This window comes from Aquarana catesbeiana, linkage group LG07 (genome assembly GCF_042186555.1).
Source record: "Aquarana catesbeiana isolate 2022-GZ linkage group LG07, ASM4218655v1, whole genome shotgun sequence".
In the NCBI taxonomy this organism is placed as follows: domain Eukaryota; kingdom Metazoa; phylum Chordata; class Amphibia; order Anura; family Ranidae; genus Aquarana; species Aquarana catesbeiana.
Genome location: NC_133330.1, coordinates 307,807,560 through 307,822,693, shown reverse-complemented (window position 1 = coordinate 307,822,693; position 15,134 = coordinate 307,807,560).

Here is a 15,134-nt window from a genome sequence, read left to right as displayed (position 1 = left end):
CGGCTCCCTCCTCCTCCCCACATCGCCAGGCCAGTAGGAGAGAGGATCAGAGCCTCGCGCATGCACATTAGGGTTCACGGCATGAAGCCGTAAAGCAACACTGCCGGGTTCCCTTACCCGCAATGGCGGCGGCATGCACCCAACAGCTGATAGAAACATCAGCTGCGGTGCCGATATCGCTGGACTCCAGCACAGGTAAGTGTCCTATTATTAAAAGCCAGCAGCTGCAGTATGTGTAGCTGCTGGCTTTTAATTTTTGCAGCTTTAAACCCCCCCCTTAAGTGGGCTTCAACGCCTGGGAGGCTTCTGTATCATGTGACCTCTGTGATTAACTCCTACAGGATTCACTTGATCGGTAGTCCGTCCTTCTGGCTTCCTATTAAAAGTCTTGAGGCTGACAGCTCAGTCAGTGTGCTGGTAGCGCGCAGTGAGCAGCACACAACTTTTTACCACTGTGGATGCATACGTGCAACAGCTGGATGTTAAAATCATCTTTCTTTCCGCCACATGTGCCACGAAGTCGGTAAGAGGTTAATATAAATGGACAGGTGTGTTAATTCATGTTGATATCACAGCATGATTTGCACCTAGTTAGCAAAGACGGAGTACTGAATAGGTTTTGTCAATAATGCTAACCAAGCCGGGTAGGCATTATTCCGTGACCCCACGATAACATTCTCTGTAATTAGGAATCGGATCTTCCGCTCACCTCCGCATTAGTGGAATGCTGCGGGGATTCCCTTTACTGGGCTCTGCTAATTTCATTACAGGGAAATTGCTGCTTTCACAATACCCAGCGTACTGTATGAAACAGAGAGGAGGAGAGCAAACCAAAATGCTGCAGCAGACGGCTGCCATATAAATACAAACAGTGTTTGTTTATAGACAGGAATCATTGTGATTCATAAACTCATTAGATCTTGTTTAGGCAAAACTTCAACATAGAATATTCCTAACGGAACTTCTGAGTTCAACAAAGAATTTGTCGTACTTTAGCACTAGTCAAAGAGCACCAGTACTTTTGGCATTAGCAATATGTAACAGAGAAGGAATGTGAGTTAGGTGCTTCTTTATTAAAGCCTCAATCTGGGCAAATGCTATTTTTCTTTTCCAACCCAACCCCTTCCCATACTCCTCTAACCCATCCTATTTTTCCTCCTACTTTGTGAACCCGGATATACATGCTCCTCTGGGGTTGGATGGTGGGGGGGGCGGCAAATCCAGCTGTGCAATGGAACTTGAGATTGCCGGTCCACTTCACTCCTCTCTGCAGATATTGGTCCTCTTTTGGATCCTGAGAGACCCCTGGCTGATGGACAGCCAATAAAACATGCCAACATGTGGACATCCAAAGAAGGATCCAAGTAGGAAGTATACAGAAGTGGAGAAGATACAGGGCTGAGGTGTCATGTGACCATGTTGGCAGAAGTGACAAACCAACTGTCTGCTGTAAGATTAAATCAATCAGGCAGCTGTTCAGCTGCTCTATCGCTTAGTTGCCCCCCGCTTCTGCCATGTGGAGCATCAGCGGACCTGGGACTGACATGGTGGGGGCTGATCTCTGTTGACTGATCTCCCCTTCCTACTAAGAACCCGGAAGCTAGGGTTGCCAACTTGCCACCCATCTGGGATTCACCCACCCCAGGTTTTGAATCATGTGTCTGGGTGTCAGTCTGTCAGACCACCTTAAACCCAGGAACATATTCAGACTGTGGGTCCCCAACATAGGTGTGTGCACGGGGTGTGCCTAATCACCCCTTGTGGTGCAGATTCCCTCTGCTGCCCAGGCCTGCCCCCTTGTCCTCCTCCCCCCAGTCCCCACAGCGTTGCTGGCTTCCCTCCTCTCTTGCCGACTGCTGCTGTGAGCACAAAGGGGGTTGTTTTAGGATGGAGAGTGGGGGAAGGGCCAGTAAATATGTCATTTACCAGCCCCTTCCTTTTCCGAAAGGAACACAGTGAAGCACAGTAAACACTGTATACTATGCTTCAGTTTGTACAGGAAACCCAATGGGGATCCCACAAAGAATGATAAAAATAAATAAATAATAACAATATTGTAAACAATAATAAAAAATAAAATTGAACAAAAAAAAAAAAAACTGACACCATCCACTGCAAAACTGACACCAATCTCTGCTCTACTGACACAGTCCACTGCTCTACTGACATCATCCTCTGCCTTACTCACACCATCCACTGTCCTACTGCCTGACAGCATCCACTGCCCTACAGACACCAATGTCTGCCCTACTGACACCGTCCACTGTCCTACTGCCTGACAGCATCCACTGCCCTACAGACACCAATGTCTGCCCTACTGACACCGTCCACTGTCCTACTGCCTGACAGCATCCACTGCCCTACAGACACCAATGTCTGCCCTACTGACACCAATGTCTGTCCTACTGACACCAATGTCTGCCCTACTGACATCAATTTCTGCCCTACTGACACGGTCCACTGCTCTACTCACACCATCCAATGTCCTACTGCCTGACACCATCCACTGCCCTACTGACACTATCTGCTGCTCTACTGACATGTCTAGAGCGCTACTTAACTGCTCTACTGACACGATCTACTGCCACCATCCACTGCTCTGCTGACACCATTCCCTGTCCTACTGACACCGTTCACTGCTCTACTGACTCCAATGTCAGCCCTACTGACAACTAGGGTTGCCACCTCATCCCTTTAAACCTGAACACATATAAATTATACCAGTTCTGAGGCTAATTGAATGCAGATGAGACACCAAGTGAGTTTAATTACCACCTTAATCAGCCACAGAACCTGTGTAACTACTGGTAATATGTGTTCGGTTTTAAAGGGATGAGGTGGCAACCCTACTGAAACTGCTGACACCGTTCACTGCTCTACTGACACTGTCCATGTTTTATTACATTTTTTTATAAGAGCATATATGTGTCTGTGTATATATATCTATCCACACACTTACGCGTGTGTGTTTGAGCTTTGGGGTGCACATCCTAGTGCAATAGGCTGCGCACACCTAGGAAATAGATAGATATAATATCATAAGAGATAGATAAGATAACTGGAAGGATAGATTTGGAATGAAAGATGGATAGAGATATTTCCTGCAGGCCCTCGCACATTTCTGGCACCATATTTCCCTTTGTGTTATCCTTCCCCCCCTCTATCAGTCTGTCTGTCTGCCTTCTGTTTGTGTCCCAGCCGAGCCCCGTGATGTTCTGCTGCAGAGAGTCAGCTGATTGCTTGCAGCTGGAGCTGGCTCTGGTCCTCCTAGCAGGAGACTTTGGTCCAGCTCATTGCAGAAGTTAAATCATGGTGTGGATCCTTCTCCCCTACACCCGGCAGCCAGGATACCATGTGCAGCTTCTGCGAATATGTTAAATAACTCTTCTAGATTCAGACGACTGACGGGGAAACTGGTGGTAACTAAAAATACCGCGGCACACAAAACACATGCTGCGTTTGTAGAGGGCTTAGATTTAATACAAGAACAAATGTTACACAGATCCACTCTCTGCAAGGAGCAAAAAAAAAAAAACTTCATTTGCAACTTCCAGCAGCATGCTCATAATTAGTTTACATCAACATGCATCACAATTAGACAGCGGCAACATGAGCTATTATGTAATCCTAAGTAAGATAAGTGGTGCTCTTCCCTGAATTTAAACATTTTAATGCTGTTAGATTTACAAAGTTCTGCACTTAGTGAGAATGTTCCGTATTACTTCACTGTGTAGGAAAAATAAAGAAATCTAAAGACTTTGCAAAAGGGTAAAGCAGCCTATACTGGAGGGTGGAACTGCTGAGCGCTCCTCTTGAAAATGTTATGTACCTATCTGTTATGGCTTCAATACCCTCTTGTGTCCCGTGCACACAGGATGTTTTGATATCTCTCCTAGACACCTTTCCTACTGGCAGCGTCGTTTTGGCAAAAACACGTGTAACGCATTTAGGCACATCAAGCACACGAGGTGTTAATTCATTTAATTGGCCATAATAATAAGGTCAGGCACTGATGTGGTCGAGAAGGCCTGGCTCGGAGTCTCCACACTAATTCATAGGTGTTCAAAGGTGTTCTATCGGTTGAGGTCAAGACTCTGTGGAGGCCAGTCAAGTTCCTCCACCCTGAACTCGCTTATCCATGTCTTTATGGACCTTGTTTTGTGCACTGGTCCAAATCATTTTCTTAAGGGGGTATTATGATGTGGGGTTGTTTTTCAGGTGTTGGGCTTGGTCACTTAGTTTCAATGAAGGGAACATTTAAGACATCAGCATACCAAGACACTTTGGAAAATTTCACGCTCCCAACTTTGTGGGAACAGTTTGGTGATGGCCCCTTCCTGTTTCAACATGAATGCGCACTAGTGCTCAAAGCAAGGTCCATAAAGACATGGATGAGCGAGTTTGGGGTATAGGAACTTGACTGGCCTGCACAGAGTCCTGACCTCAACCCAGTAGAACACCTTTGGGATAAATTACAAGCCAGGCCTTCTTGCCCAACATCAGTGCCTGACCTCACAAATATGCTTCTGGAAGAATGGTCAAACATTCCCATAGACACACTCCTAAACCTTGTGGACAGCCTTCCCAAAAGAGTTGAAGCTGTTATACCAGCAAAGGGAGGGCCAACTCAAAAATTAACCCTACAGACTAAAGCCTCATACACATGCTTAGATTTTCGGACAACCAAACGTCTGTTTTTTGTGGCATGCTAGTCTCATGTCAAAAGTGAAGAGGTTACTCACAATATGAAAATTTTCATAAGACAGAATACAAAGTCAGAAGTGACGTAATGTGTTGAATAGTTTTGTATGCATTCTTTCGTTTCTGAGCATGCGTAGTCTTGCTCTTACAATTTTTTTTCGTACGAAAACCGTACTAATGAAACGAAAATCGGACGTTGAGTTCACCTCCAACAAAAATGTTATCGTCTGCCCTTCCAGCTTTTGTCTGACGAAAAAGCGAAATCGGCTATCGCAAGCACCATACTAATGATTCGAAAACTGGCAGACAGCTCATTGTAAGAATTTTTCCATCCGATTCTTGTATCGTGTGTACGGGCTTTAAGACTGGGATGCCATTAAAGTTCATGTGCGTGTAAAGGCAGGCGTCCCAATACTTTTGACAATATAGTGTATATTAGGAGGTCATCTGCAAATAGTGCTAATTTAGTGTGATGGAAAAGTAATCCTGAAATATTGGGGTACTGTCGTAGTGCTATAGAGAAATGTTGCATTGGAAGAACATAAAGGAGGGGGTATAGAGGGCAACCCTGATGCATGCCATTCCTGATTTTAAAGTTAGGGAATAGAGATCTATAAACACTAATGCCCCGTACACACGATCGGACTTTCCGACAACAAAACCGCGGATATTTGTTCGAAGAATGTTGTCTCCAACTTGTCTTACGTACACACAGTCACACAAATGTTGGCCAACAATTACGAACGTAGTGACGTACAAGACGTACGTGATGTCTCCATTACGAATGCTAGTTTTACAAGACAGATCGCTTCCGGCTCGTACTTGATTCCGAGCATGCGGGGACTTTTGTGCGACGGACTTGTGTACACACGATCGGAAAGTCCAACAACAAATGTTCGATGGAGCATATACACGGTTGGGCTTTCAGCCAAAAAGCTCACATCCAACATTTCCCATTGGAAAATCCGATTGTGTGTACACGGCATAAGTCTAGCAGAGGGTGAAGAACATAGGGACATAACGCAAGATATCATTTGTGGTCCAAAGCCTATTTGGTGGAGGATGTGAGAAATAACTCAGAATCTCAGAAATAACTAGTTTACTTGGTCGAAGGCCTTTTCGGCCTTAGGGGTTAGGGGTATGTATTCTATTGCATCAGTAGAAACATTTTGATTGTATCACCCCTAGCTTCCCAAGCTTGTACACATCCCACTTGGTCTATATGGATAAGATGAGTCCCCATAGGTAGATTTCAAGTCTATTACTTTTCTCAGGACAATCCAAAATGTGGGATTTTTTTTTACCTTCACTTTCAATTATAATGGTTGGGAGGGTGAATCTCCTTAACGGGGGCACAGTGAACAATAAAAACTGACAGGTATTCTAATCCATCTCCACTCTATCCAAAACTAAAAAAAAAGTTTTGCCTTTAGGCTCCTTTCACAATTATGTAACTTTGGTCATAAAAGTGGCATGAAAAGTTGTTCCCCATGTTTTCCAATGGTAACCACTCATATATGCAACTTAAAGCTGCTGTGACTTCAAAGTAGTTCATGCACTATTTTGGTCCAAATTTCATGCGACTTGAGGACCATAGACTTCAATATTAACCCTCAAAAGTTGCATGAAAGTCATACCTGAATGTTATACAATGTAACAGTTGTCCATTATCACAGGTGAAATCATATCCAAGTTGCACCCATCCAAAGTTGCATCAAAGTTTCGTTAGAGTTGCACTCCAAAATCAGCGCAACTTTGGAGTCATACAAGTGTGAATGAAGCCTAAAGTATATAAGCTTTGACAAAAAAAATCCTGAAAGCTGATTGATTTCTATGCACAGCTGCACCAGATTTTTCACTCTCCAGTTTTAGTAAATCAACCTAATTTTCCTGAAATAAAACAAATCAAGAAAATAATGCATTATGGCCACTAGATGGAGCTGCCAATCATAGGAAATAAACATATTAAACACATTACAGCAATTATAGCTGCAGATGCTTCAGGCATTCATAGCAGTTTTTTTTTTTTTTTTTTTTTTTTTATAACTAGACCCCATAATGTTTATGGCACCCTAGTGAACTCTCAAAAAAAATTTTGGATGTGCACTGTAGAGGGAAACATGAAGTTCGGCCCACATCAAAGCCTTGTATATCACCTGGACGAAAAATGAGGGGAAGTCTCCCAGGAAGGGGATCACAGAGCAATAAAAATCCAAGAAAAGTTCTAACCCTTCCATACTCTGCTAAACCCAAGATAATATTTGTGCAATATCCTTGTGTTAGGTATAAGTTAATAAATCACATTACAGACACAATAAAAGTGCATTAAACATATGATGAACTCATCCTAGATTGACATATCTGTGCAAATAAAGTCCATATAAATCGTGTAAACACTGTATAAAAAAATGTTCTAAAAAAATATACTGTATATATAAAGTGCAAAAAAGGTGCTGAGATTTTCTAAACATCAATAGTTCCTCTTTCTTTGCCGTGAAGTAATAAGGATTACTTGCACCACCGAAGATAAAGTGCTCCCAAAAGGAATCACCACAAACAATTAAATGAGCTCCTAAGAGATCATTAGATGCTTTGCTGCATAGCAGCCATATACACCTTATACACCACGATCTTGCATGCAAAGGTTCCGCGAGCTCCTAAGCCAAGATAGACTTCATGGAGGAAGTGCCAAATGACGGCTACAGCGTGGCCGGCTAGTTCTGAGATGCTGTCATATGATGTTGTGCCGTGATTGCACCCGCCGTGCACCCTCTGTGGAATGCAGGCGGCATGCTCTATGATCACAGTGTGGGAGGATACTGCTGTACACATATTGAGGTAAAGAGCTAATCAGCAGCTCTTTACCATGTGATCAGCTGTGTCCAATCACAGCTCTTTACCATGTGATCAGCTGTGTCCAATCACAGCTGATCACAGATGTAAATAGAAGCCAGTTATCGGCACTCCTTTCCTCACGCTGGCAGCGTGAGGAGAGGAGGAGAGGAGAAGAGAACTGATAACTGGCTTCTCTTAAAGGGACATGTACACTGATAATCAGGGCACTGATTATCAGTGTCCTGATCCCAACAGTGCCCACCAGTGCTGGCAATCATTGCCTTCTCATCAGTGTCACCTATCAGCGCCCATCAGTGCAGCCTATCAGTAACTATCAGTGCAGCCTCATCAGGGCACTGATTATCAGTGTCCTGATCCCAACAGTGCCCACCAGTGCTGGCAATCAGTGCCTCCTCATCAGTGTCACCTATCAGTGCCCATCAGTGCAGCCTATCAGTAACTATCAGTGCAGCCTCATCAGGGCACTGATTATCAGTGTCCTGATCCCAACAGTGCCCACCAGTGCTGGCAATCAGTGCCTCCTCATCAGTGTCACCTATCAGTGCCCATCAGTGCAGCCTATCAGTAACTATCAGTGCAGCCTCATTAGCGCACATCAGTGAAGGAGAAAATTTACCTGTTTGCAGAATTTTATAACAAATTATCAAAAATTCTTTTTTTTTTTTTTTTTTTTTTATTTCGGTCTTTATTCATTTATTTAGCAAAAAAATTAAAAACCCCAGTGGTGGTTAAATACCACCGAAATAAAGCTCTATTTGTGTAAAAAAAATGATAAAAATGTTGTTAGGGTATAGTGTTGCATGACCGAACAGTTGTCATTCAAAATGTGACAGCGCTGAAAGTTGAAAATTGGCCTGGGCAGGAAGTGGGTAAAAGTGCCCAGTGGGCAAGTGGTTAAAGTACAGAGGAAAATACACATAGTGTAGTTTTTCACCAAGATTTATTAAAATTTTATAATCACACTTACAATTCATAAGGAATTACACAGCATGTGTTACAAACAATCAGCAGGTCTAAGAGGTCAGGCCGACTTGCGGAATAACGTCACTTGTGAGGCCCCTCCCAATGCGTTTCTCTGTAACCAGTGTCGTCTGGGGATACGAGGCCTTCCATGCTCTGCCTATAAAAAAACAAAGACATATTCTCATTTTAAAAGAGCTTTCTTTATTTTATTACTGGTCGGAGATACATTACTGATACTTGAATCGGGTCTAATATGTAGCATCCAGTTATGTTGGGAACCCACACTGTTCTCATGTGTTGGAATGTGAACAATAATTGTTTTCCGACTTTGCAAAAAGAATTGGCTTATTATTTTTCTCACCTTGGCACGGTGCTTATATTTATTTTTTCCTTTATCTTGCAAGCTTTTGGAGGTCAAAATGTATCCTGTTTCTATAACAACCAGCTACAAGCATGTCCTTTTTACTGATATACATACACCAGATTAACCTGCATGAACTGGTAATAATTCCTAACTTAAAGGAACTGACCCTCTGGGCACTTAACTTCAGCTGTCCATAACTAAAGCCTTCTGCTAGGATCACCTCTTTTACACAGAACATTTTTTCTCTTAATTTGTCCTAAACTGACATTCAATAAAGTGACAGTGTGTTAATAACCTTAAATGAGATAACTGTATGTGTACAGATGACAGGAGAAAATGTGTGCCAGATAGCAAGCAACTGTGTTGCAAGTTTGAAAATGACTTGCTAAGCTATTGCTAGACTTGCCAGGCTTCACAAGTTTGTTGCACAATTGCAGCTACTCCGCATTGCATGACTCCAGATCAACTTTCTTTGCAAACATTCTGCAAGTCTGCTGCAAGTTCTGGTTCAGTGATGCTGTGCAATAGTCATCCCACCACAGGGGGTCACTGTGGCTGAATTTTCATGCTGTAGACTTGCAGAGCTCTTGCTGTAGACTCACCACTGCAACTTTGCTCTTGCTAGAGACTTGCCACACAAATTTGCTGCAAGTTAGAAAAGCGTCAACTAGAACTTGTGCTTCAAGTGCTCTTCAAGTATACAACTTGCTAGTGAAAATGTGCAGCAAATTAACAGACTTACAATTCAACACTGCCACTAATTTGTGCAAGTTATCCTTGCTATCTGGACTGTGCCCTGTTGCCTTTAGAAACATGCCAGGAGCAGCACAGACACCAGGATTTACATGGCTGTACAATCTCTGAGCTGGCATCTCAGTCCAGGCAGTAGGTAATGGCCCAAGATGATGCTTGAAAAGATGGCCCCCACCCTCCTGGATGGTATAACAGATGAAGGTATTGTCAGGGGGAGTACTGTGGTCTCTGTGAAAGGTAATAAATCCCTTGAAGTGTTACTTACACATTGCTGAGCATGGATGCACTTAAAGCTGGACTTCTGGCAAAAAGATGAATATTGGTAGCAACCCTGCCCTATGCATTTGGGTCTCTATTAAGAAAAGTAAAAATAGGTAGAAAGGAACGCCCGATATCCAGTAAATGCAAGTTGGAAGGAGAGTTTGAATTAGCACCTATTGACCAATGACTGATTGAGTCAGTCCAGCGCGGTCTCCAACCCTAAAGAGACTCTTGAGAAGAGAGCACTTATGTTTTAATACATAAGTGCTCTATACAGTGAACTTAGGATAATTTTATACAGGAGGAAAAGAGATTTAGCTTCCACATACAGAAAGGCTTCTTCACCGTAAGAGCTGTGAAAATGATTGACTTCCACAAGAGCTAGCTCTGGTCAGATCAGTTTTTTAAAGAGTTGGGCGCATTCCTAAATATACAAACTATAACTAGATATTAAAGAGGAGCTCCAGGCTTCCTTCAAAAAAATATAATTTACCAGCTACAAATACTGTAGCTGCTGACTTTTAGTATAAGGACACTTACCTGTCCAGGGATCCAGCAATGTTCTCACCCAAGCCAATTATTCAATAGACTTTGGTTGCAGCCGCTGGCATAGCAAGTAATGGAAACAGAAAGTGAAGCCTTGCGGCTTCACAGTCGGTTTCCTACCGCGTATGGAGGACCTGTGCTGCGGCCTATGAATGGCCTCGTAGTCTTCTGGGACCTGTGAAGAATCCCAGAAGACTGCAGGGGAAGGAGGAGGGGCCGAAATTCCATCTCAGATCCCTGTGGCGCATCTGACCAGAAGTGGGAGTGGGTACCTTTCTAGGTAATAACACCAAATATTATTGATCCAGAGAATATGCAATTGCCTTTTGGGGGATCAGGAAGGAATTTATTTTTCCCCCGCTGGAGCAAAATGGACCATGCCTTAAAGGAATTTTTTTTGCCTTATTGTGGATCGACTGTGGGTATAGGGCTTTGTATATTGAGCTTTTCTATTCATTTATTTATTTTTATTTTTTTCTGTTGATTGAACTAGATTAATTAATTAATTATTACCACCAATCATTCAAGTGGGTGAAAGGGAGAAAGATATAAAAAAACATTGAGCCAAGAGAAAAGTGTGTAAAAAATGCTGCATAAGATGTTGGAACCTTATTCTTCCAAAGGAAAAAATGTTCTTTGGAAGAAAGAAAAAGTGTAGTTTGAGTCAAAATACTTTGTAGTAGTAACACAATGCGAGGTCAAAATTTATTACAGAATGAGGAAAAGATAAAAAGCAAGCACAGAAGGAACCCCTAAGAGAACAAATTCTAAAACAAGTGAACAATGAGACTGGAGATGGGATAGGATGATGTCATTTGAGGAATAGATCCACATCCCATCTGTGGTTCATGCCTGTGGGGGTGCGTGTCCCCAACAGGAAAATCCACTTAACTTCCTGTTCTAGTAGCCTTCTGTGCTTGTCTCCTCCACGTACCGACATTCAGATTTTTTTAACTGCAGAGAAAGAGAAGGAATCCATGTGACCTTCATTATAAATTTGAAGTGTTTAGTCTTTTTTCAACTTGACTATGTATCTATGTAACTCTAATTTAGAATGTGTTGCTACTAGGCTGTAACCAGCCTGAACTGATACTTACCTTTTCTGGGTTCTGTAAGTTTCTTCCAAGCCTGGTGGGTTGCTTCAACCTGTTGCTGGAAGGAGGTTCCTGTAACCAGTGTTTGAAGAATTTACCACTAAATTATGAATATTTATCTGACTTCTTTGATGGTGTTGTTCAGAGATATGGTCTGGGGAGATGATAAATGTTTGGGAGCACCATTTCAGAATTCTCTCCCCCTTGGGACATTTCCCTGGGAGGAGGCCTGTGTGAAGAACAGTTGCCAGAGCCTGGCCTCAGCAGGAGACCTGTCCTCTCCCCTAGGACATCCCTGGATGGAGGCCTGTAAAAAGAATTGCTTTTCAGGGCCTGGCTTCAGCATGAGCCATGTTCTCTCCCTTGGGACTTCTCCCTGGGAGAAGACCTGTGTGAAGATTTGCTGCCAGAGCCTAGCATCAGCATGAGCCGTGTTCTCCCTCAAGGGACTTTTCCCTGGGAGGCTGCCTGTGTGAAGAACTGCTGTCAGGGCCTGACCTCAACATGGGTCATGTCCTGTCTCTGGACTTTTACCTGGAACGAGGCCTGTATGCAGAACTGCTGTCAGGGCCTGGCCTCAGCTTGAGCCATGTGTTTTCCCCTGGGACTTCTCCCTGGTAGGAGGACTGTGTGAAGAACTGCTGCCAGGGCCTGGCTTTAACATGAACCATGTGCTCTCCCCAGGACTTTTCCCTGGAAGGAAGCCCATGTAAAGAATTGCTATCATGGCCTGGCTTTATCATGAGCCATGTGCTCTCCCCAGGAATTCTCCCTGGGAGTAGGACTGTCGGAAGAACTGCTGCTTAAGCCTGACCTTAGCATGAGCCACATCCTCTTCTTTGGAATTTCTCCCTGGAAGGAGGACTGTATGAAGAACTGCTGTGATGGCCTGGCTAGCATGAGCCATGTGCTCTCCCCAGGACTTCTCCCTGGGAAGAAACCCATGTATAGAATTGCTATGAGCCATGTGCTGAGGGCCATGGATACCAAGCCACTCACTGAAGTGCATGCCTGAATAGTGCTAAGATGATTGAACAGGGATACTCTTGCCTGATGAGGGGTCACAGAGGAACTGGTTAGGAGCTGCCATCTGGACCTAGAAAGAGGGATCTTTGTCTATTTTAGTCTGCTTACAGAGGGACAGAAGTCAGATTCAGGAGCAATGAAACAATATGACTGTTCTTAGAGTCAGAGATTTTATTTCTGTTATCTATCAACTTCTCAGGATGCTCTCATAGAACCTACTGCTGATTCAGTATTTATGTCCTCCTACTTTGGATTTTTTTGGTATTTTACACCCTTAACTCTCCCTCCAGTTTCAGTGCTGCAATAAATAGTAAATAGATCTGGTGACTGGGGCCTGATTATTGTCAGAGGTATGACGTGAGCTGTTCGATCCAGATACAGGATAGCCAATGGACAGGTAGGAGAAATGCTGTACATACTTGGGAGCTGTCTTTTGGTTTTGCTGTACTCCCAGTCCTGAGATTTACATAGCTCTGTCACACAGCACAACCCTTCCTGGCAGGGAAGGAGGCCCATAGCTCCCAACTGTCCCTGATTTCGAGGGACTGTCCCTGATTTGGAACACTGTCCCACTGTCCCTCTTTCCTTCTCTTTTGTCCCTCATTTTTATCTGAATCATTTAATTGTATATAAAATGCACTATTTACCTTTCAAAAAGTGTTTTCCAGTGCTAAACCTTTCATCCAATTTTTAAATTGCTGCATTTGTAAATGTCAAAAGCCAATATAAAGGAATAATAGTAGTTAAAAAAGCACTTGTGGGTGTAACTAATCTTTTTTTTTTATATAATTCTCCTTTAAGGGGGCGTGGTAGGGGGTGTGTCCTATATCTACATACTTTTGCTAATAGGTGTCCCTCATTCTCATCTCAAAAAGTTGGGAGGTATGGAGGTCCTCTTTTTCCCTGCTGCCTTAGTAACATTTAAAAGTCCTGTTCCTTCTCCAGCCTGTGACTGGACAGTGAAAGGAGATGCAACAGACTGATCTCTCTTGTCACTCTGCTATCTCCTCCTGTCAGCATGTTCCTTGTAAGCACATAAGCACTGCAGCTCAACACCAGTCATATTCCAGTACTTAGGGCTTTTTCACACTTGACTAAATTTCTAACGCTTAACAACAGCTCCTATAGCGTTAGTATGGGCCTTAGACTCATGTTAATGAGCTTTAGTTTGGATGTTTTGTTTGTTTCAGACATTTTACAAGCATTAATGATGAGATAACTGCCTATGTGCAGTTTTGAAGCATTCAATGAGCTTTAAGGCGCATTAAAACTTCTCCGCAAATGCTTATTTTTAAATGGGACACTACAGGAAATGAACTCATTTTAGTGCCCCGCAACTGCACCGCAAACGCCTGCCAGAGTGTTTGTAAAGCGTTACCATAGACTTGAATGGGAAGCGTTGAAAGGCTTTATATGCTTCCTGACTTGACATGAGGCTTCAGGTTTGAAGTGACGCAGCTCTAACACGTTTTGATAATGTGAACAGCACTGTGTGCTGTCTATTGTATCATTAGCATAGGCGTTTGAGGGGCGGTTTTAACACCCCTCAAACACCTGCTTTTAATGCCAGTGGGAACTTAGCCTTAGACTGCTTACATTTCTAATCTGTATTTCAAATACATGTTATGATGTAGCTGCATTAGGCCTCATGTACACTGCTGCTTGTAAACGGACGTTTAGGAGCAGTTGGGCAATTTTTTCAGCTGCCCCTGAACTCTCCTCTATCAGTACATGTACACAGGGTCATTTATAGTAGTTTCTAGGCAGTTGAGTTTAGAAGCATTTTTTTTGGAATGCAAAAAAATGGGTTCAGGACGGATGTTCAAAGGCATTTGAAATGCCAAATGCCTGTAACAGCTTGTAAACACTGCTAAACGCGGTAACTCAAATTTAGTGGCGTTTCGTTTACAGACTTTTTCATTTTAACAAAAAAAAAATGTAATTTTTTTTTTTTTTTACAAACGCTTCAAGATGCAAACCTGACTAAGCGCGGCATATAAACGTGGCGAAATGGACATTTTTAGACGCCAGTTTCTAGCGGTCAAGTTCAATTCTTCAGGAGAGGTTAAACAACATCCCGTGTACATAAAACTATGTCTATATCTGCCTTAGATCAGCTCTACCATGATAGACTATACCTGATGCTGGGTCCACTTTAAAACCACTTACCGACTGATGTTTGTGTATATACGTCCTTGGGAAGTGTTGGTGATATCTGAATGATGATGGCTTCAGCCATCATTAGGATATCATCCTCTACAGCTCGCGGTTCTTTTTTTGGTAAAAGTGATCCAAGCCGCTATAGTAGCTTAATCACTTTTACAAACGGCAGAAGGCCCCCCCCACCACCACCACTACCACTACCACTGTTTTCAGGCTCCTGTTCCAACAGGAAGTCTGGGGCCACATGCCGCCAATCATGCCAACTGACTACAGAGATGAAGGAGGAACTTCCGTTCCCCCCAACTCATCTCTATAATATATGAAAGTGATGAGGATCCTGGTTTCAGCTGTTTGTTTACTAACCGTTACCAGCTAGTAAAGCAGCCAATTAAAGTGGCAGTCCATGC